Source organism: Mastomys coucha, unplaced genomic scaffold (assembly GCF_008632895.1).
Source record: "Mastomys coucha isolate ucsf_1 unplaced genomic scaffold, UCSF_Mcou_1 pScaffold16, whole genome shotgun sequence".
In the NCBI taxonomy this organism is placed as follows: Eukaryota; Metazoa; Chordata; class Mammalia; order Rodentia; family Muridae; genus Mastomys; species Mastomys coucha.
The window spans coordinates 69,210,726-69,233,642 of NW_022196898.1; the positions used below are offsets into that span (position 1 = coordinate 69,210,726).

The 22,917-nt window shown below is 44.7% G+C and overlaps 1 non-coding gene and 1 pseudogene across 1 annotated transcript; both read right to left on the minus strand.

Moving 5' to 3' along the window:
- Positions 1-10,046: 10,046 nt before the first annotated feature.
- LOC116094545 lies at positions 10,047-10,170 on the minus strand. Its single transcript, XR_004120186.1, has one exon. It is a non-coding gene; the product is annotated as a small nucleolar RNA SNORA28 (small nucleolar RNA).
- A 2,896-nt stretch (positions 10,171-13,066) lies between these two features.
- Positions 13,067-13,586, minus strand: LOC116094291 (annotated as a pseudogene).
- Positions 13,587-22,917: the final 9,331 nt, after the last annotated feature.

The following is a 22,917-nucleotide window of genomic DNA, read 5'->3' on the forward strand; positions in this document are numbered from 1 at the left end:
TTTTTTTGTTTGTTTTGTTTGTTTATTTGAGACAGGGTTTTTCTGTATAGCCCTGGCTGTCCTGGAACTTCACTCTGTAGACCAGGCTGGCCTTGAACTCAGAAATCTGCCTGCCTCTGCCTCCCAAGTGCTGGGATTAAAGGCATGTGCCACCAACCCGGCCAGAAGTGCTTCTTTTAAAAACCTCCATGAACGTTGTCTCTGTCAACAGCGGAGCCTTTGCTAGTGGGCAGACTTAAGAAATGGGTCTGCGCTGATGAAATCAGCAGCTTTGAAATCAACACAAGGGCTGATACGAATGGGCTTTCCTTAGTGAGCTAGATGGTGCGAAAGACACACAGCTCATCTAACGACCTTACCGTAGGCCCTGCCCTGGCTGGAGATTATATGACTGTAACCAGTACTGTGGCTCCAAGCTGCAGAACCCACATCTGGATATGGATTCAGAAGACTGCAGGCGTTTGATGCCTATTAATATACCTGTTGAATTCTGCCTTGACACTCTATATTCTGTTTACCTAAATGATACTTAGGCACTGCAGTAGCCACCTCTTAACCACGAAGGGGCGGGCCCAAGGACCACAGACTCCTCCACAAGTAAATCTAAAGCCTAGTGGCTTAAAACAACACTACTTGCTTATTATCTCTCTGGTTTCTATGAGTCAGGACTCTGAGAGCAGTTTTTGGCTAGAAGCGTGGGGATACAATCGCTTTTGGCCAGAGCTGTAAACTATCTGGAGTCTGGCCTGCGGCTGACCGACCCACTTCCAAGATAGGAGTCTGGTGTGCTGGAGGAGAGCCTTAGTTTTCAGCAAGTTGGCATCTTCACGGCTTAAACACAACAGAGTGGCTGATCTCCAAAGGGAAGCATCCGGACAGAGAAGGTCATGGTAGCCCTGGGACTCCGAAGCGAGGAGGCCATTTCCCTCCACGATGAAGCCGAGAGTTTCCAGTGAAAGAAATCAGCCTAGGTTTCGTGGAGAGGAAATATCTTGACCTTTCTGTTTTAAGATAGTCTTATATCCAAATAATTATATAAAATTTAAGAAGAAAAAGGAACAACATGGGAACAGAAACATGAGCTCTAATTTCCTTTAAAAACACCTTGTGATTTTCCATGGAACATTTTTTTTTAAGTCAAGAAAAGCAAGTTAATTTTTCCCCCCTGCTTGCCTCAAACTATCCAGCTTGTAACTCCTAAAGGAGTCACCTAACTCAGGGCTGAAGAGCGATTCTACCAAGTATCTTTTGCCTGGCTTGGAACTGGGGGACCCTTCTGGGGAGACTGATCTATAGACAGGGGCAGCAGAAAGGAATGGCTCTGCACCTAGCCCTTGATGGCAGCTGAGTGAGGTAGGGAGAGTGACCGAAGGGGTCCAAGAGAATTTATCGGCAAGCGCCAGGAAAGAAAACAGTCTTGGGTTTGCGATCTGTGAGATCGGCTTTCCATCAGTGTGATCGGCTTTCCTATATTGTTTCACTTCCATTAAAGCATTTCGTCTTCCTGCCAAGCGATCGCATTGGCTTTCACAGGTACAAGAAGCAAAAAGCAGGAAGCAAGAAAGACTGTCTTTCCGTTTTTCTAGGAAATTCACCTTGAACTTTCAAAGCAGTGCTTAATATGTGGACACATTCTCCTCCAGATATAACAGCCGCCATCCTTGTGGCCAGACTGCCATTGACCCCAGGCTCCCAGCCACAGAAGTTTTCAGAGGAGCCAGTCAATTCATTGGGCATACTTACTCTTCTCCGGCTGGAAACCAGACACATTTAGGAGGGGTCCTGGAGGCTGGACAAATACTGCCTCAGATACTGGTTAAACAAAAGAACAGGACACCCACTGAGAGAAACTAGAAACATGATGGCAGCGAGCTCAGGTCTCTGTGAGATGATCCTTTTTGGTGGTGTCATCTGCAGGTAAATATTGGGGCATGACTACAACCAAAGCTCCCTGATCCCCCAGACCTGTACCCTGAACTTGGAGTCACATTCAAGTGACATGTGAACTCAAATAATGCACGGATGGTTTCTTTTAACTTTTCTAATCTGAACACTAAGTTCTTTTAGCTTGCCATACTGTACACACACAGTTTAGAAAATGTTCGGTAAATCCCCGCAGCCATGCTTGTTTTGAATATAAAGAACTCCATTTTTTTTAAAAAGAGTACATATTTTAGAAGATGTATCTTTATTTTATGTGGCTGGGTGTTTTGCTTATGTGGATATATGTGCACCATGTGCCTGTCTAGTGGCCATGGAGGCCAGAAGAAGAGCATGGGAGGTCCTGGAACTGGAGTTACAAGTGGTTGTGAGCTGCTCTGTGGGTGCTGGGTCCTCTGGAAGAGCAGCCAATGGTCTTAACTGTTGACCCATCCCCTAAAAAAAGATATTTTTTAAATATTGGAAATTATGTCTCACTGTGTAACACGGGTTGGTCTGGAAATTGCTATGAGACCCATGCTGTCTTTGAACTCATGAGCCTCTGGACACTGATCCCCAAGTGCTTTGATCAAGGGCAGGGACCACCATGCCCTGCTAGACTTCATTTTTATTCACAGAAGCTTCTCACCCTTACTAATGTTGAACCAAATGGCTTAAAGAATAGGTGCATCATGGGTGGTCTTAGGGACCCAATTTCTATCCTGATCCTGCAGAACGAGGCCTTGGCTTACCAGTTTGACTTGCTTGGGTCATGGGTTCTTTTTCTTTTTTCTTTACTTTTTTTTTTTTCTTCGAGACAGGGTTTCTCTGTATAGCCCTGGCTGTCCTGGAGCTCACTCTGTAGACCAGGCTGGCCTTGAACTCAGAAATCCGCCTGCCTCTGCCTCTCAAGTGCTGGGATTAAAGGCGTGCGCCACCACGCCCAGCTGGGTTCTTTTTCTTAGTAGCTATGAATAGGTCCTGGGACAGAATCATGGGCCTCCAGAAGAAGCTAGAGGCTCTGGTAGAGTACTGTCTGGCTTTCAGGATGGGGCAGTCAATCATCTTAATTTGAGTTGTTTCTTGGCACTAAAATCAGAAAAACTCTTGGGCTCCATTGCTCCCTGTATCTCAGGATAGCTTTGACTAGATCAGGGGTGGGCTCTGAAGCCCAATGCCTAGTACTTTACTCTCTGTGCAGCCTTGAAAGAGTTAATGGCTCTGTTTCTCAGGTTTTTTGTTTTTTGTTTTTTTTTTCTAATGAGTAGAAATGTGGGTAGTGACACCTGTTTCTCAGTGTGAAATAGTGTGTGTAGACTGCCTTGGGTATGTTGTACATATAGAAACCGCTCATATATGTTAGCTATTGTTGCAATTATTATTATTTAAACACATGGGCTTCATATCTCCTTAGTAGCGGGATGGGCAATTCTGTAGAAGCAACAATGAAATCTATGTACCTGATGTGTCTGCCCAGGTCGATCGAGAAGTCACATAGTATTACTGTCAGCTTAAGAAAGTGGAAGCACTTGTGTTATGCCTTCTGGATATTGTTAGATCAAAATAAGATTGTAAGAGCTGGGGACGAGCACACTTGGTAGAATGCTTACCCGGCTAACAGAAAGTCCCTGGTTTGATTCCCAGCATTGAATAAACAAATGGTTGTGCAGGGTGATAGTCCTTGCACTGAGGAGATAGAGGCAGACAGAGTAAGACCCAAGGTTTACTTGTAAGCCCTACCTACCCAGGAACCAGGTGACTTCCTGGAATGCTGGGAATTGTAGTTCTTAGAAAATAACAAAAAGCCACATGGGAAAATACAGTGGCCATATGGGTGTGTCCTTAAATAGCCCCTACAACACAAGTCTTGTTGTCTTGTCACCACTCAGCTATGAATTCCAGGGAGAGATCCTAATCAAAGCGCATCTTGGTCAGTATTTAATTAAAGCTTGCTTCAAATTTGGTAGAAAGCTTCTCAAAAAATGGTAGAACTGGTTTTTCTTGCAAATCTCAGGATTAACAGCAGCAGGATCAGAAGCTCAAGTGTATTGTCTACTACACAGTGAGTCTGAGGCTTGCTTCAGAGATTTGAAATCTTGAATGACAAAAAAAAAACCCAAAAAACAAAACAAAACCAGACCAAACCAAAACAACACCAACAACAAAATCACCCATTTCTAGCTTTAAAAACCTTGGCTGACTAGAGGGCCGAGTTTTAATTATCTGGGAAATTTTGAAATGGAGTTCTTTCATGAGAGACACTCAAGCTGAGCAGGCTGTGCAGGCATCTCGCGCTGAAGTGCTTGGCTGCAGACTCTTGCTGTGAGCTGCGGTAACCTCCCCGGCTCCCACCCACGGGCTCCAGGCACATGTGTTTTCCATCAGAGTTAATAGCCACTGCTTTTCAATCCCTCATTTCCTATCATTTGGCCTGAAAAATTTGCTGAGTCACTTTGACCTCACGGATCTCCAGAAACAGCCGTCACTTGACCAGAAACTGCTATAGACTTATAGCTTAGCCCCGGGCAAGTCTTTTTTCCAAACTTGTTTGAAGCTGTATTTACAGATTGAGACTCAAGGCATGCCCTGCAGCAAGAGAGACAGACAGCTGCCCCGAGGGGTGGCGCCTGGCTTTGTTCCTAAAGAGCCCGTTTTCTAAGAGAGGAAGGCAGGTCTTTATCCAAGGCCTATAGTGAGGGCTTTGAGAAGTTTTCTAACAAAACAAAGGCGGGACCACATGACCAGACAGCAGCGGAGTCCCTTGTGACTGAGATTCATAAAGGATGGTCTGGCAGACAAGGCCTGGAGAGAACAGGGGAGACTGAAGGTCTGACATGCTGGTAAAGGACGTGAAGCTTGAGCCCAGAGCTTGTGGAAGGTGGGCATATGCTAGTCTGGCAATCAGAAAGTCTGGTGGGGAGACAGGAAGTGAAGCAGAAATAAGGCTGTTGCGGACTGAATCTGCAAGGTCCCCACATAGACATGCGTTCTGATCACTTAGCTCTCAGCCTGTTGCAGTATTGGTAACGCTGTGGAGGTTTTAGAAGACAGGGCTGGACGCAGATGACGAGGGTACGTCTTTGAAAGTTGTATCTGCCCTTGTCTCTGGTCCAGATCTCTCTGCTTTCTGGTTTATAATTATGAGATGCTATCCCACGCTCCTGCCACCACAGAATGAAGATGATGGGTAGCTCCCACTGCCAGGCCCTCCCCACCATGACTAGCTTGAAACTCTTCTGAACTCTCAGGCAGAATAAATATGATTTCTTTGGAGTTGCTTCTGTCAGATATTTGGCCACATTAATGCAAATGTAACAATACAGTCTTTTTTGTTTTTTGTTTGTTTGTTTTTTGAGACAGGGTTTCTCTGTATAGCCCTGGCTGTCCTGGAACTCACTCTGTAGACCAGGCTGGCCTCGTGAACTCAGAAGTCTGCCTGCCTCTGCTGGGATTAAAGGCGTGCACCACCACCACCCGCCCATCTTATCAATAGTCTTTACTGCAGGAATCCTGCTACTCAGACGTGGTGTCCCCCTCGCCCACCCAATGTTCATAATGTCCTGGACCTTACCCCTTTATCACACAAGGAAAACATGTCACCGGGCGCAAAATAGTGCTCAGCAATCTCAAAGGAAAAAGAGGGAGTTTCTTAAAATGCTGGTCTCCGCCCCGACTAACAAAATTTGTCAGTTTATACCACATCAATACCTAGCAAAATGTATATTTAGGGGGCTGGAGAGATGGTTTATCAATTAAGAGCATTTTCTGCCTTTGTAGAGGGTCAGGGCCACAAACACTTGTAACTCCAGTTCCAGACCATTTAATGACTCTTCTGACTTCCAAGAGCTCCTGCATGCCCACACACGAACACAGTCTCATACACATATGCATAAACCAAGCAAATATTTACATGCTTGTTTATTTTCCTTTGTTGGTGGGTAGCCTAGCTCTCCGCAATCAACCTTCTTTTCTTTCCAACTAGACTTTTGCCTGAGACTTCTATTCTAGTCCCAGTTTTTATTTCTAGACTCACTGCAGGTAAAGGTTTCCTCAAATCTCACATCAGAAATAGTAAAGTGACTGGGAGTTGGGGTGGGGAATGGGAGGATCAGCTAGCAGAGCATGCGGAGTGAGGGTGTGACCATGGAGCTGAAGCTGCATTTCACTCATGTGAAGCAAGGCTTTCCGTCTACAGTTTGACCCCAGGAAGATATACTGGTGAGGGAGGGAGCCTTCGTCAGCCATCGCGTGTGGGATACAGGAAGAGAGCTGAGCAGAGGGGAGCCAGTTACAAAACAGATGGGAGTTGAGAACGGAAAGAAAAGAGACCGAGGGAAGTCTGGGGATTTAGAGAAGAAAGAAAGTTTATCTACTTCTCCCTGTATTGGGAGTTGACTGGTATGGGGACAGCAAGCAGGGTGGTACTCTAGCTAGAACTGACATTGTGACTAAAGGAGAAGGGAGCCGTGGGGTCATCTAGCCCAGAAGAGAAAGATGGTTGAACAATACCTGAATGTTTATATGTATTGGGAAGAGACTAATAACACGATTTTCTCATCTCCAAAGGAAAAGCCAACACTCTCAACAATTAGATGGGAGAAAGAACTTCCAAACAGGAGGCTTGGGGACATTTTATTTTCAGGTGGATCTTGTTTCCAAGTTGCTGCACCCTTGTGATGGGAAGATAACAGTCTCCTTCCTGCTCCACGCTGGGAAGCCAGTGGCTTCCTCTTTCACCTTGTCACTTTAAGGAAAAGCAGTTGTTGCCATTTGCCTTTGAAAATGGAAATGGTTGTACTAAATGTGTTTGTGAATACCAGGTCTGAAAGGAATTGGCATCGTGTAACTGGCAAAATCAAATCCCTTGGGGTGGCTTGAGACAGAATGCCAGTAGGAAAAGATACTGAAGGACGGGGACACATTTTGGAAGTGCATTGTTAGGCAATTCCATTGTTCTGCAAACACTAAAGAGTGTACAGACAGAAACCACCTTGGTGGCTATAACACCAATGGGCAATGTAATGTCATGGGAGCGTTCCTGCACATACAGGCCATCTATTAAAATGTCATCATGATGCCATGGAAGCATCTCAAGCCACTGAGGATGGGACAGAGACTCACCTGGAGACTGGATAGTATCCATTTTTTCCTACCTCTGCTTCTCTCAGGACTGACTACTTGTGGCTTTTCTTGGTGCTGTGACCAAATGCCTGACAGGAAAGTGTTTGGGCTCATGGATTCAAGGGATACAGTCAATCATGGTGTGGACCAACATGGTGGCTGGGGCAACTTACTCTGTCGAGTCAGGAGCTTGTAGCGCAGCTTCTCTCAGCTTAGTGGATCAGGAAACATTGAAGAGAGGACCATAGGCAGATGGAGGCTATAACCCACAAGGCCTGCCGACATAAGTCTGCTAGGCAACTGCCTATCGATAAAGTTCCAAAATGCAGTTCCTTTAGCTGGAGACCAAGTGTTCAAGCACACGAGCCTGTGCATAGGCTCCCTGTCCTAATGGCTCTGCAGTCTGTTCTTCCACAAGGCTGCCTGGCAATGCCTCAGTGTCCTACGCCCAGGTCACGGACAGCTGGGTCCCGTCTCTGTATCCCAGTGTCAAATCCCGGGCCAGTTCAGAGAACAGAAGCATAGAGCTAAAGCACAAAGCACAAGAAACTGCTCTGCTGTACCAGATGATCCAGGGAAAGGGGTCATGGGCCAGGCAAGTCACTACCTAAAAGCATTTAAAAAATCATGGCAAGCTGAAAACCCAAGTCTCCTCCGAGAACGTAGAATATATCAGAAATGAAGAGACAAGGAGTACATTAGCCGGGCGGTGGTGGCGCACGCCTTTAATCCCAGCATTTGGGAGGCAGAGGCAGGCAGATTTCTGAGTTCTAGGCCAGCCTGGTCTACAGAGTGAGTTCCAGGACAGCCAGGGCTACACAGAGAAATCCTGTCTCAAAAAACCAAAAAAAAAAAAAAAAAAAAAAAAAAAAAAAAAAAAAAAAAAAAGGAGTACATTAATAGGCCTAAAGAATTTCTAGCCCCAAATCATTTAGGAAAGTCAACATCTAGAATTAGAGACCTCAATACACCTAACTTACTGATTGAGGCAGCCAGCATAGGAAATGCAGGCCAGCCCTCAGCAGTGTAGACCTATAGAGTCAACCAGTCACTACTTCTAACAACACAGGAGCCGCCACTTCTGAACCACCCCAATGGCATATTTTTAATGGGCCCCAATATTATATTTTTCAAAATATTTGTCCATTGCTTCTTGACCTTTTAGGTAAGATCAAGTGTTCTATCAAAATATTTGTCCATCTAACTGAAAAGCTTCAAAGTTATTGACATAATATTGGTTGTAATATTCTCTTTTATTTTTTTAGTATTTTAAATATATCTTTGTATGAATGTGTATTTGCACGTATGCTTGTGTCTGTGTGTGTGCGCATGTGTGTATGTGTATTTGCATGTGTGTGTATGTATGTGTATTTGCATGTACGTGTATGTGTGTGCACGTGTGTATGTGTGTCTGTGTGTATATGTATTTGCATGTGCGTGTATGTATGTGTGTGTGCAGGTGTGTATGTGTGTGTTTGTATGTATGTGTATTTGCATGTGTATGTATGTGTATTTGCATGTGCATGTATGTATGTGTGTCTGTGTGTATACACACACATCACAGCATGCATGTGGCAGGCAGAGGACACCTTTCCTCCCATCATGTGTGTCCCTCAGGATTGAACTTAGGTCATCAGGCTTAGTGGCACACACCTTTAACCACTGAGATTAAAACTGGCCATCCTGCTGGCTTTGCTGTGGGACTGCTAGGAAAGCCACTTGCTCATCCATGACCACTACACTTTGTGTCATCTCTCTTCTTATCTTCACTCTGACCAGAAGTTGATCTGTCTTACTGCTCTTTTTAATGGAGCTGCTTTCAGTTTCATCGCTTGTATTTTTTTCTACCATAATTTAAAAAACAAAAAAGTTTACTGAAATCCGTACTTTATTCAGATTTCTCGAGTTTTCCCTAATGCCTCCAAACTCTTCCAGGCTTTGCCTGTTTGGATGAGTGAGGCAGTTTTGAGGAGAATGGACCAGGTATTCCTGTCAACTGCTTCTCAACTGGGGCTTCTCTAATGCGTTTCCTCGTGACTAAACTGGGATTATAGGGCTTCAGGAAGAACACAGAGGTAAGACACCAAATTCAGCATATCACAATAGAGCACTAAGACCTGTCACTGCTGGTGTGGGTTTTGGTCACAAGTCACAGTGGTTCACTGTTACTCTGTGCCACCATCAATGATGGGAGGAAATCACTGTGTGCAGTCCCCACTCTTAATGAGTCAGGAGGTATGTGTCACCTCCAGGAGGGCAGAGCATCCAAACCAATTATTTAGAATTCATCTATGATTTTCTCCTCTTCATTTACTTACTTAGTCATTTAATGCATATTTAGCTTATAGTTTGGTGCAAATGCTATATTTTAACTTTTGCTCATTTCAGAAATGCGTCTTATTCCTCCCTGTGCTTTCCCTTATTATCTCTGGGTTACTTAAAAGTGTAAGCTTTTTTAGTTGTGACAATTTTCTTCTTCACCACCAGTCTCTCACAAGATGGGGCTTAGGAAGGTTTATGCTAAGTAGCTGAAGAGCAATGTTTGTTTTGACTCTGAACCAGATGGAATCGCAAATTACATGATAAATAAACACAATATTGAAAAAATTACTATTAACAAGACAAAAATGTAAAGTTCCAGACGAGATAGTCACAAGTTTAATGGGGGAACTGTTTAAGCACTGGAAAATATTTACTCAAATTTATGTGGCATAAAGTTGAAAACGCTGAGTCCTTAGTTCTCTAAGACCATAGTTTGGTAAGATACAGATGTGACTAATGCTATTTAAACAACAACAACAACAACAAAGTCAATTTTAACTAGGTGACACCTAGATCAAATACAGGTTAAGTCCACAATTGGGACAGGAGAGCTTTGCTATTGTGGGCACAAACAAAGCAAAGCCCCAAGATGAACCAGAGAAAGCCTTTCCATGAGATGTGACTATCTCCCACATTAAACAACTAACTCTACTCACGACGAGCCAATACTTTTTTTCTTAAATATTGTTTGAGTCTATGTAACAGCTTGTCTCATGAGGAAGAGAACACTGGAATAGGTTAGACTTTCTTGCTATAGCAAGCTCAAATTGTGTCAGACAGTTAAGCTTTGGCTTCTAAGCTTTTATAAATATTTCAGTAATCTTTCTTATCAATTTTCACTTGATTTTATTTTATCCAGGGGACATACTTAGATGCATTTAAATGTGTTGACACTGCTTTGCCAGCCACTGTATGCTCTACATGCATTTGCAAAGATTCTGCTATTTCTGCCTCTTTATTGATGAACGTCCTCTAAACGTCAACTAAGTCAGGCTGGATGATTATTCTCCAAGTTAAAATCTTTAATGATTTTCCTTCTGATGAGATTTTATTTTTTAACCATTAAGAGGAGGGCAAATTATCTAATTTTACATTTGTATTTGTTAATATCCGCTTGCAACTCTGCACATATTTGCTTCCCTTTTACTTTGAAGGAATGTTACCAGCAATGCAAAGGTTAGGATTCCTTTGTCTTTTGTTAATTCAGCCGCATTATTGTTACAAACTCTTCTTATCTCTGGTTATATTCTCTGTTCTGGAATCTGTCTTTTCTGATGTTAATGTAGTCACCTTTAGTTACTATTTCATCCCTTTAGCTTACTCATGTTTTTTTTACTCCCTGAGTTTCTTATGGATCACACTGCATGGCTCATCGTTCTGAGCTTTCAATCTCAGATTGGATCCATCGCTCTGGACTGGAGGCGAGGCAGAGCATCAGGACAGAGGACACTCCAGGCAAGGACGCTCACCTCCTGGCAGCAAAGAAGCAGAGTGGAGCAGGGAGCAAGGACCAGGCATAACCTTTAAAGACTCATTCCCAGCCATCTTCCTCCAGTAAACCCTGTCTCCTAAAATACATCAGCAGCTGGGGGTGAGGATGTTAACACATGAGCTTGAGGGAGAGTATTCCAGATGCAAACCATAGACTGCACGGTTACATCATCTAAAGATGAGGACCGGATCTATGATAGCCCCCAAATCTTTCTCTCTGTCTCTCTCTCTTTCTGTGTGTGTGTGTGTGTGTGTGTGTGTGTGTGTGTGTGCACACGTGTGAGCACACGACTGTGTGCCTGACTGTCCTTCTTTCTTCTTCTGTTCATTCAACAAATATTTGAGAGCATAGACTATTTTTGTGCTTAGTGTTCATTTAGCACTTAGAGATGAGAGGTGCTTGGTGTGTGTGGGTGTGTGGGTGTGTTTGAGAGAGAGAGAGAGAAAGAGAGAGAGAGAGAGAGAGAGAGAGAGAGAGAGAGAGAGAGAGAGAGAGAGAGAGAAAGAGAACAATGAGCTTCTCATGTATAGAGCAAGGGACCTGACCTGGAACAATGAAGAAAATGGTGAGAGATGAGTTAGCACACCCCTCCGTGAGTTAGTACATACCCGGATGAGGCAAGAGTCAGGAAATACTGTGAAAAGGTCACAGGTGAAAAGTGTCATGCCACATTGCTTAGCATTTTTCTGCTACTGACAGAAGAACTGAAATAGGAACTGGTTAAAATTGGATATAATAGGGACAGGGATGGTGCTCTACTGGTTAAATGTCATCTTTATCACTTGCAAAGATTTTCTTAAAATAAATAATGTTACCTACCAGTGTTGGTGTTAGTGGGGGAAAAAATCTCTCTTGTACTCCTCTTCCATCTTCTTCCCTCTCCTCTCTCTCCTCCCCTTCCCTTCCCTTTCCTCCCAGCTCCCTTCCGTTCTTTCCCCCCTCTCCACTTCCTTTCCCTCCCTTCTCTCCCCTCCCTTTCCGTCCCTTCTCTTCCCTCCCTTTCCCTTGAGGCAGAATATCATATGGCACTGTAAAAAATGACCCTGAATTTACAATTCTTGCCTCGACCTCTGGAGTGCTGTGGTGATAGGCCTGGGCCACCACGCTTGGTTTGTGCAATGCTAGGGGCCTAACCCAGGGCTTCAGCATCCAAGGCAAGCGGTCTCCCAGCCGATCCACATTACCAACCCAAGTCCAAACTCAAGCATCTGTGTAACCTTAAACAGAATCAGGCACGCCCTTTAATGACACCACTCTATATATTTCTAGGCTTCTAGGATGATGCTGAGAAGTAGCTGGCAAACTGACCCCAGAGGAGGCAGAAGCGAACTCAAGGCACTCCATTACACGTGAGCATGAACATGCACACTCTTGGCAGGTCCTGGAGTGACTCAGTACAGTGGAAACAGTGGCCACCCAGGTGCATAGAATGCCCACATCTTCAGCTTTGAGTCTTCATGGTGATCCTCAAATGGACATCTGGCACTGGTCGTTTTTTTCTCCATCCCCATATGACTCATTTTGGTTTACTTTTGAGGGAGCCACTAAATTAGGCACTGGGACTTTTTCCTCTTGCCAGAGTTGAGGCAAACCACAAGATTCTAAAGTCCCTGGATGCGGGCCAGACCTTGGAGATGCGCTCCAGTGTCTGACTGTCCACTCCCTGGAGTATTTTACAAGTGGTCCCCATGGCCCAGCCTGCTTACTCTCCTTGTGTCATCGCTGATGTTATGGGAAAGGGAATAGCGCCTTTGCACAGCCTCAGTGGTGGCTTGAAGAGGGAGCCAGGTTCTTCCCACAATTGGATGATGAACCCCCTGGGAAATACCAATGGCTGAACTACATTTTTTTTTTTTTTCCGAGACAGGATTTTTCTGTGTAGCCCTGGCTGTACTGGAACTCACTCTGTAGACCAGGCTGGCCTCGAACTCAGAAATCCACCTCCAATCTGCCTCCCAAATGCTGGAATTAAAGGCGTGAGCCACCACTGCGGCTACATTTTTTTTTTTTAAAAGAACTTCTCAGTTCACAAAATTTTAACCACAAAAGCCCTGTTATCTCTATTTTCTATTGCTCATGATAAATCCTGATAACTCATTAACAAATGATTTTAACCATTGCTTTTGTAATCCAAAATCTTGTGTGTTTTGCTCTTTTCATATTTGTCCATGAGACTAGCAGGAGTCTTTTCTTTTCTTTTCTTTTTTTTTAATGGTGAAAAAAAAAAGTATATATTTAGAATTAGCCATCGGGACTCAGTTTAGATGATCCCAATCTTGTTGGCAACATCTAGAGCATCATAATCAGGAACCAAGCGAACATATGCCTTCTTCTCTCCATCGGGCCTTATCAGGGTATTGACTTTGGCCACATCAATGTCATAGAGTTTCTTCACGGCCTGCTTGATCTGGTGCTTGTTGGCCTTGACATCCACAATGAACACAAGAGTGTTGTTATCCTCTATTTTCTTCATGGCTGACTCAGTGGTCAGTGGGAATTTGATGATAGCATAGTGTTCAAGCTTGTTTCTCCTGGGCGCACTCTTTCGAGGATATTTTGGCTGCCTCCGCAGCCGAAGGGTCTTGGGCCGCCGGAAGGTAGGTGACGTTTGGATCTTCTTCTTTTTGTGGCTATGGATGCCTTTCAGCACTGCTTTCTTAGCTTTCAAGGCCTTTGCTTTGGCTTCAGCTTTGGGAGGGGCGGGAGCTTCCTTCTTCGCTTTTGGCGCCATCTTGGTGAAAAAGGAGGAGTCTTTTCTTAATCCAATAGTTTTAGGGATCAGGCAAGAACTTCTCTACTGTGTTCACAGTCATGGGTCTGGTTTGGATGCTGGAATCCGGTGTCTGCTCCACTAAGCTTTGAACTGAATTTCAGGTTCACTACTTAACAACCATATGCTCTTGATTGACACAACATCTGGGTTTCCATAGGCTCATCTGTAAGGTGGAAGGAAGATGCCTGATCCCAAGGACTCCTCAGCAGGGCATGACGAGGGTGAGATGGTATAGAGCGAGCCCCCACAGCGCTCATGGAGGGAGTGAAACATGCCAGACACATGAAACATCCACCAAAAGTTCCTTCTCAGGTGAATTCCATGTGAACTACTCCTGAGTATATGCAGAATATTCACTTTAAAAAGTAGCTGAAAAGAGTGTACATGGAGGGGCCCATGGCTCCAGCCGCATATGCAGCAGAGGATGGCCTTGTCTGGCATCAATGGGAGAAAAGGCCCCTGGTCCTGTGGAGGCTCCATAGATGCCCCAGTGTAGGGGAATGCCAGGGCAGTGAGGCAGGAGTAAGTGGGTGGGGAGCTCCCTCATAGAAGCAAGGGGAGGAGGGATGGTATGGGGAGGTTTAGGAGGGGAAACCGAGAAGGGGGACAACATTTGAGGTGTAAATAAATAAGATAACCAATAAAAAAAAAATCTATTTTCAATAAAAGAAAAAAAAGGGGGGGGAGGGGCCAGGGGAGTAGATGACAAGCTTGTAGTCTTAGCTCCTGAGAAGGCTGAAGGAGGAAGACTGTGAATCTGAGTCCACTATGGACCACACAGTATGGTCCTGTCTCAAAAACAAGAAAAGGAGATTGAAAAAAAGAATGAGGATTGAAAACTTAAATGCACCTTCTGAAACTGTCAGAAGGAAATCTCGGGGAAAGTTTTCACAGAACAAGCAAGGTTTTAGAAGATTCCTCAAAACACATGACACAGAAGTAGAACAAACCAGACTATGTTAATCTATAAAACTTCTCAACAAAGAAGACCAGGATCTGAGTGAAGAGAACAGACAGAATGGGAGACGTCTGCAAACTATGCCTGTGGCAAGAGGCCAACATTCACAAGAGACAGGAACTCCAAAGACAGTGAAGTGAGCCAAATCACCCAGCTGAAAGGCGGGAGGGCAGTAGACCTGCATAGGCACTGCCCCAAAGGAGATGTACAGATGACACACGGGCCATTACAAAATGTTCCACATCACCAAGCCTCAGAAAAATGTAAATCAAAACCACAATGAGATATTTTCCTTCCCAAGCAAGAATGACAATCAATCAAAAGACACAAAAAAGTAGGGGCTGACAGGAAGTGAAGTGGAAAAACGGGAATCCTCACAAACTGTGCACACAAGCACACACGCACACACACGTGTGTGTGTGTGTATGTGTGTGTGTATAAGCCAGTTAGAGATGAAAATGATATTACAGACTGTGAGAAATAAGTGACTAAAAATAAAATTACTGTATTCTCCAGAAACTCCACTGTTTGCTTTATATATCGGAAGGAAACTAGGCAGTGTGTTGAACAGACATCTTCTATGTTTACTGCATTGTAGCAAGAAGAAAGGAAGCAGTCAAAGTGTCTAGTAACTAATGAATGGATACAAAATAACATGATACACACACATACACAGATAGTAACTAATGAATGGATACAAAATAACATGATACACACACACATCATGGAACATCCTTCAACCATAAAAAGGATAAAACAGTGCTATTTGGAATAAATATAGATGGAACTGGAGAACACTGGGTTAAATAATCTGCTACAGAAAGACAAATTCCACATGTTCTGACATGTTCTGTCATATGTGGAACCATGGAAACACCGAGCCAGCCTCTCTCTCTCACACACAGAACCATCTCACAAAAGTTGAGTGTAGAATGGTAGCAGCCAAAGGCCTGGGACAGGAGGGAGGAGGGCAAAGCCAACCAATGGGTGTTAAGGGGAAAGGGGACCATGGAATTCTGGTGTGTTATATTGTACAACAGGGTGACTGTAGTTAATAATGAGCCATCCATTTCCATTTCAATGAGGCTAGAAGAGGGATAGATAGATAGATAGATAGATAGATAGATAGATATTTAAGAAAGACATTTTAACTAGATGGAAATACCATACAACACCTCCATGAAGAGCACCCCATAATGCCCCATTACTGTTTTGTAGCAGCAGCTAACGTCAACTCATGGGCTGAGGATGCAGTTCAGTGACAGAGCATTCACATAGTATGTATGTCAAACCCAAGTCAGCAAAAAAACCCATCTCTGGATAGGACTGAGTGCAACGCTTAGGGACCCAGACCCATCCATTTAAAATATGAAGAACGTTCCTAACAGGGATGCAAAGGAAAAAAGCATGTTGAACATTCCAGCTGGGGAGGGTACTAGAGGCAGCTGATGGGCGGAGGGCAAGGGACATGGCTGGGTATTTTATTATGTCCCTCCCCAAACAAAGACTTATCTGGCTTCCAAATGTCACTTTCACGGAAGCATGGGTGCTTCTGGGTATTCTCGCTTGCCAACATGCCAGTGGTGTAGGAATTGAGCAGCCCTGATTTAAAGTTCTCATCCCCGGCCACAAACCTATCAAGCATAAAACAAGGAGAAAAAGTACTGGTAGTGAGAAGCAGACTAGGTCTGGTGACTTATGAAACCCTGCTCAGTTTCCCCCACAAACACTTTACTCCAAACCTTCCCCTTTGGCAGAACCACATATTTCTAAAAAGCCACAAAACTATAGTAGCAACTATAATGGAACTTTGAAATTTTATTTATTTATTTTTAATCTTTTATCCTTTATAGTATTATATAGTAACCTTTTTACTCTTTATTTTACAAATCGTGTGAAATGCCTCACCTGGTATTTACAGTTTGGTGTAATTGTTCTCATTTCATAGACCATGAGAGGTTAGATTTTAATATTTGGAGGATATTGGCTATGTGTCTAGTTTGGGGCAGGGTAGGTTATGACCTGTTTGATGGTTTTGCTAGGCAATACAGGCATAGACAGAGCCATGGTAGAGCGGGAAGAGAACCTGGAAGAAAACGAAGTCGGCCGGGCAGTGGTGGCGCACGCCTATAATCCCAGCACTTAGGAGGCAGAGGCAGGTGGATCTCTGAGTTCGAGGCCAGCCTGGTCTACAGAGTGAGTTCCAGGACAGCCAGGGCTATACAGATATCTCGGAAAAAAAAAAAAAAAAAAAAAAAAAAAAAAAAAAAAAAGAAAGAAAGAAAGAAAAAAGAAAACAAAGTCATTTTGCTTGAGGTTACAAGAGCAGAGGTTGCCAGAACTGGGACCTGAGGTCTGCTTGAGGCTCAAGACGTCCTATGTCTTGGCACGATAATATAACCTCCTTAGCTTTTTTGGCTCTTCGAGGCAAAACACATCCATAAATTACAGAGTGGGTGAGGGACAGAACATTGCAGAAACTGTGGGTCAGGGTGGGATAGTCAAAGGAGAGATAAGGAGATAAAACTTGGCGATGGAGGAATAAAGCCTCCCCCATCCCCATGTCCTTGTGGTTAGATGGAGTTATGTTAAGACCCACACCCTGAGAGGAGTGTGACTTTGGAGTGGGAAACAAATCTCTTGTGGCCGAGCTAAGTTCCTTCTATCACAAGTTAAAGCGATGAGTGAAGAGATGTCCATTTAGGGAGATGGTCTGTGGGAGTGGGACGGCCTGTCTAACAGCGCAAGGTCACAACACAAGGTCACTTCTCCAGCATCTGCATTTCTCTAGTCAGCTCCCCCCCCCCCCTTTCTTCCCGCACATTTGGATGGAAACCTGAACCACAGTCCGCCTCCAGTTACTCACTGATGGCAAAACAAGGCTGGCTCCAAGGCAATATCCTTCAGCAGCTGTCAGCCCCTCCTGGGAACGGGGCTTTCTACCATCTGGATTTGCTCAACTGCCTCTGAGGCCAAGGCACACCGGCACTGCAGTGAGGCTCCGTGGAGGAGGGAGGCGAGAGGAGTGGGCTTGGGGACTGAATCATGTGAGCAAGTCACACCCGTGCCCTTTCAGACAGGGACAGGCCCAAAAGGACCCCTCAGGCCTGCATTTTGTCCCTGGAGAAGGGAACACGAAGTAAACACGAATTCCGAGAACCTGGAACCACAAGATCAGTAAGTAAACTGTCTAGGCAGCTGGTCGGAGCGCCACTTTGAGAGGAGACGGTAGCCATTATTTTCGGCAGCTCCCCAAAGCCGCACTCGATTGGACCCCTGTGAATACCTGACCCAGGGTAGACCAATCATATTCTCGGTTTTAGGAACTTCAAAATGGCGTCTGCGCAAGGTTGCAGACCAAAGAGTGCAGCTCCATCGGTTACCCTACGCCTTTCCTTTGCCTTTCCCTTTGCTCTTTCTTTAGTTGGTTTTGGGACCCGATCCTGTGTCATAGTTGAGGCTGACCTCAACTGTGTAACTAGCTTAAGATGGCCTCAAACTCGGGATTCTCCCACCTGGTCCTCCCAAGCAGTGCGATTGATTACAGGTGCTATTGGCTGGGCCAGGATCAGCTTCCCAGCTGGGACCCAGGGCAAATGAAGCTCCCTCCAGGAAGTTCTCTACCACTGTACTTTCCACAACTCATTTCAGAGTTGCTGTGTCCCCGGGTCCCCACTCTCAGCAATTGCACTACCGGGGACACCAAAGTGTGTGTTATAAAGTAATCACGTGAGTGTCTTCCCACTTGGAGGAGGGCTCCTTGAAGCCAGAGGCTGAGGCCTCCTCACCTCTTAATCTTTTGCATTAGCTCTGTTCTGGTAGATTCACAGCACTTATCAACTGGCTGAAGAAATAAATGGATATACAGGTCCGTGCACTCCCAACAAACACAGCCTTCCCTGCTCTGCTTGATTAATTCTACCAGCTCCGAGGTATCATTTTCAGACCTTTCCAATGGAGAGTTTTTACTGGCTAGCAGGCTATTACCAGGCTGAGTGATGCTTTTAAACGAATATTTGTATGGGTATATTGCCTGCATGTATGCTTGTAAACCATGTGAGCCTGGTGTCTATCCACAGAGGCTAGATGAGGGTGCCAGAGCGTCTGAAACTGGAGTTACATAAGCTTGTAAGCTACCATGTGAGTGTTATGAGTTGAACCTGGATCCTCTGGAAGAGCAGCAAGGGCTGAGCCATCTCTTCAGTCCTCGGAGTGGTAAAGGTTGATGTGATACTGTAAAACTAAGATGGATTAAAACTGTGTTGCTAGTAGTAGTTGTAAGAAAATAATAAGGCTCATAATAGCCTTAAATCTTAAAGTGTCTAAGAGCAGGTGTGGTGATTAATCGTCATAGTTAATTTGACAGGGTTTAGGATGCTGTGGAGAGATACCTCAGGTGTGTCTCTGAGGGTGTTTCCAAAAGGGTGTACTTAGGGAGGGAGACCCACTTCAAGTGTAAGACAGGTTTGTCCCATGAGCTGGGGTGGGGATCTCAGACTGAATAAAAAGAGAGAGAGGAGCAGCAGCACTCATCTCTCTCTGTTCCCTCCCACGCCTATCCCTGGGATATCACTGCCTCCCACTCCTATCCCTGGGATGTCACTTCCTCCCACTCCTGTCCCTGTGGCGTCACTGCCTCACACTCCTGTCCCTGTGATGTCACTGCCTCACACTCCTGTTCCTGTGATGTCACTGCCTCCCACTCCTGTCCCTGTGATGTCACACTCTTGCCACTATGACTTGACCACAATGATGGACTGTATTCCCTGAAACTGAAAGCCAAAATAAATTCTTCTCTTCTTGAGTTGCTTTTGTCAGGTCTATTGTTAGTGTAATAAAGAAAAAAGTAAACAAAACTGTGGGTTACTTATTTCTGTGTGTCTTCGCATCTTTATTTCTCTCAGCTCTTTAAAGAGAACTCCTTAACATTACAACCTTTTCCCCCCTCAAAAGAGGGAAATGACTGCTGACTGAGATACTGAGTCACATTGTATAGTTAAGATCCTGAGGGATGTGGACAATAGACAAGCAGAGGAAGATCACCGTGGAGGCCAGGGCTAGGGGAGCTTCCCCTGGTGTAGAAAGACAAACTGATCAGAGTGGAGGAGACAGGAAGGAAAATGGAAAGTTTCTATTTTTAATATTGAGTAAATGTTTAAGCATTCCTATCTCAGTTTATTCTCTGTAATGACATGTGTAGAGCTGAGTAAAGAATGGAATTCTTTTCAAATCACATTTTTGTTATTGTCTTGTCCTTTTTAGTGCCCTGAGACCAATTCACAGAATCTAAATTTTCTTAAGGAAAACAAAGAACTAAAAATGGACAAAAAGGGATGTTGTGGACAATATGTCTTCACCCAGTGCTTTGGTTGGTCTGTCACTGCCAGAAAGAACAGAATGCCCAGAACCAATCAGTTTGTGGTAAGGGGAGACAGCCAGGATAATGCATCACTAGATTTAGAGAGTAAAGGTGAAAGGCGAAAGGCACTGTCCTCACCTGGGGACTTTTAGCTCAAGGTTACCCAGGACTCATAGGGGTGGGAAGGAGCATGGAAAGGGGGAACTGAGTTTATATATCAAAATCAGTTTATAGACTTGATGGCAGAGCAGTCTCTAACTGGATCCATCTAGGCCATGCTTGCTGACCTGTTGGAGTAGAAGCAGCCCAGGCAGAACATGGCAAGTGACATCTCCGGGTTATTGACAGAGAAGTAGATAAAATAACACAGAAAGTTGATATCTGCCCAATTCTAATGCTTTAGGGCTTATTATAAATATAAAGGTTTTGTGTCTTTTATTTGGTAGCTAAATGATCAAAAGAGGGATAGACACCCCCAAGTAATATTTAATGGAACACCCATTAGGAAGTTTTTAAGTTGGGGTTTTCTGAGATGGGAAGACCCATTCATAATGTGGGCAATGCCATTCTATGGGTGAAAGTGCTGGACTGAATAAAAAAAGACCCACACTTTTAGTCCCAGCACTCAGAGACAGAGGCAGGTGGTTGTCTGAGTTAAGCCTGGTCTACAGAGAGACAGTCAGGAAAGAGAAATGAATAATGGAAAAGAGGAGGAGGAAGAGGAAAAGGAGGAGGAAGAGGGAGAGGAGGAAAAGGAAGAAGAGGAAGAAGAGGGAGATGGGGAGGAAGAGGGAGAGGGGGAGGAAGAGGGAGAGGAGGAGAAGGAAGAGGAGGAGGAAGAGGGAGAGGAGGAGCAGGAGGAGGTGATGGTGAGTTGAGTGCTCATTGCTCTCTGTCCTGCCCACTGATACAGCATGACCAGCCGCCTCACCTCCCTCCCACCATGCTTTCCCTTTCATGACAGGCTGCACCCTCAAACTGTAAGCCAAAACAAATCCTTCTTTAAGTTTCCCTTGTCGGGTATTTGGTCATGCAACGACAGTAACATAATTCTGGATCTTTGGGCACTTGCCACCTTCCATCTCCTCCATGTTCCTGTGGACTATAGTTTGGCTCTCATTTTCAGGAACTACTAGCGGGCACAAAGAAAGGCTTAGAACACCAACTTTAAGAAACTAGAGCCTGTTAATTGATCCCCTGGCGGCAGCAAATTGTGGAGATGCTATGTGAGTCAGGAGAAGCTGGGTAGGTTCTAGTACAAAGTCAGGAAATGATTACAGCTGCCTTCTAAGAAAGCTATAAATCTTCCAGGCTTGCTTCAGGAAGATTCTCAAACCGGGCTTTTAGCAAGGCTTATGGGAGCAGCAGGACCTCTGCAGACACTTCTAGGAATAGACAGAGGGATCACAGGTGAAAATGGAAAGTCGTGTGCTGAGCAGTTATAGAGGTGAAAATGCTGTAGCTGTGATTTCACGCTTGCATCAGTTCTCTTATGCTCTGTAGAGAAATGGTTAAGATGCGGCTTATTTTTATTGTAGGGGGAGTCATTGACGTGAGACACAGAGAAAAGCTTCTTGCCTGTAGGCATAGTTACACGTCAACAAAGTAGCAGGCTGTAGAATAAAACCTGCATGGGAGAGCAAGTGTGAGTTATCTGATTCCTTTCTTCAAGGCCATCGAACCTAACAAAACACTGCCTGGTTCCTGTGATTCTCATCTCTGGTGTGTAAACAAGGCTGGATGCCTGCAGGCCAAGAGAAGCTCACTCCCATGTGAAGAGACCCTTGCGCTAGGATATCTCCAGGTCTGGCCATCCTCCACCTTTATCCAGCTCACTGTCCGAGGAGCTGACCTGCAGTCTGCAAGATCCCTTGCCCCAGAGCTTGAAGCACTCTCTGCATCCCAAGGAACAGAAGGACAGTAAGGTAGTCACTGACCAGTCCAAGAGGGACATGCAAATCCTGATGCTGGATTACTGTGGCTGTAGTTTCTCTTGGGTTCAGGTAAATGCTCCTACCATCTGCACTTCCAGGTTTACAACCTAATTGGCAACCCCGGTGTGATGGTTTGTATATGCTTGGCCCTGGGAGTGGCACTATTTGGAGGTGTGGCCTTGTTGGAGTAGGTGTGTCACTGTGGGTGTGGTCTTAAGACCCTCACCCTAGCTGCCTGGAAGTCAGTCTTCCTCTAGCAGCCTTCAGATGAAGATGTAGAGCTCTCAGCTCTGCCCGTACCATGCCTGCCTGGATGCTGCCATGCTCCTGCCTTGATGATGGACTGAATGTCTGAACCTGTAAGCTAGCCCCAGTTGAATGTTGTCCTTTATATGACTTGCATTGGTCATGGTGTCTGGTCACAGCAGTAAACTCTAACTAAGACACCCGGTGTTCCCTAGCACTGTACAGACATTAGCAGATAGTCCTTTAGCAAGTTTTCCTTAGTTTTTAATTAATTAATTAATTAATTAATTAATTGTGTGTGTGTGTGTGTGTGAGCGCGTTGTGTCATCTGTCTCCAGCTGGAATTCTGACTCCCCAGCTCTCTGCACCAGAGGTATTTCTGAAGCTTCTCTCAGTTTGTGTTTGTGTCCCAGTGAAAAATTTTTGAGCAAGCACTTTGTAATGTTTAAACAATCAATAATACCTCCTAAACTTTCTGAGTGCCTGGTATGTGTGAGGGACTGGACTAAACTGCTGGTGTGATGTAATCATAACAGCATCTCTTTTGTAACTATTTTAAAATCCTTGCCTGCCTGGAAGTCAGTATCCCTTATGGGAAGCATGTTGCCTGAGATCCCAGCATGGGCAGTTAAAGGAAGAAGATGCATTCCTAGATGGGTTTCACGCTTTAAGCATTCATTCCTTTGTGCTTTTATTTTTTAAAGACAGGATTTTATTGCATTTGAAGCTAGCCTCCAACTCCCAGTCCTCCTACCTCAGCCTCTCCAAGGCTGCAATTGCAGGCACGCACCA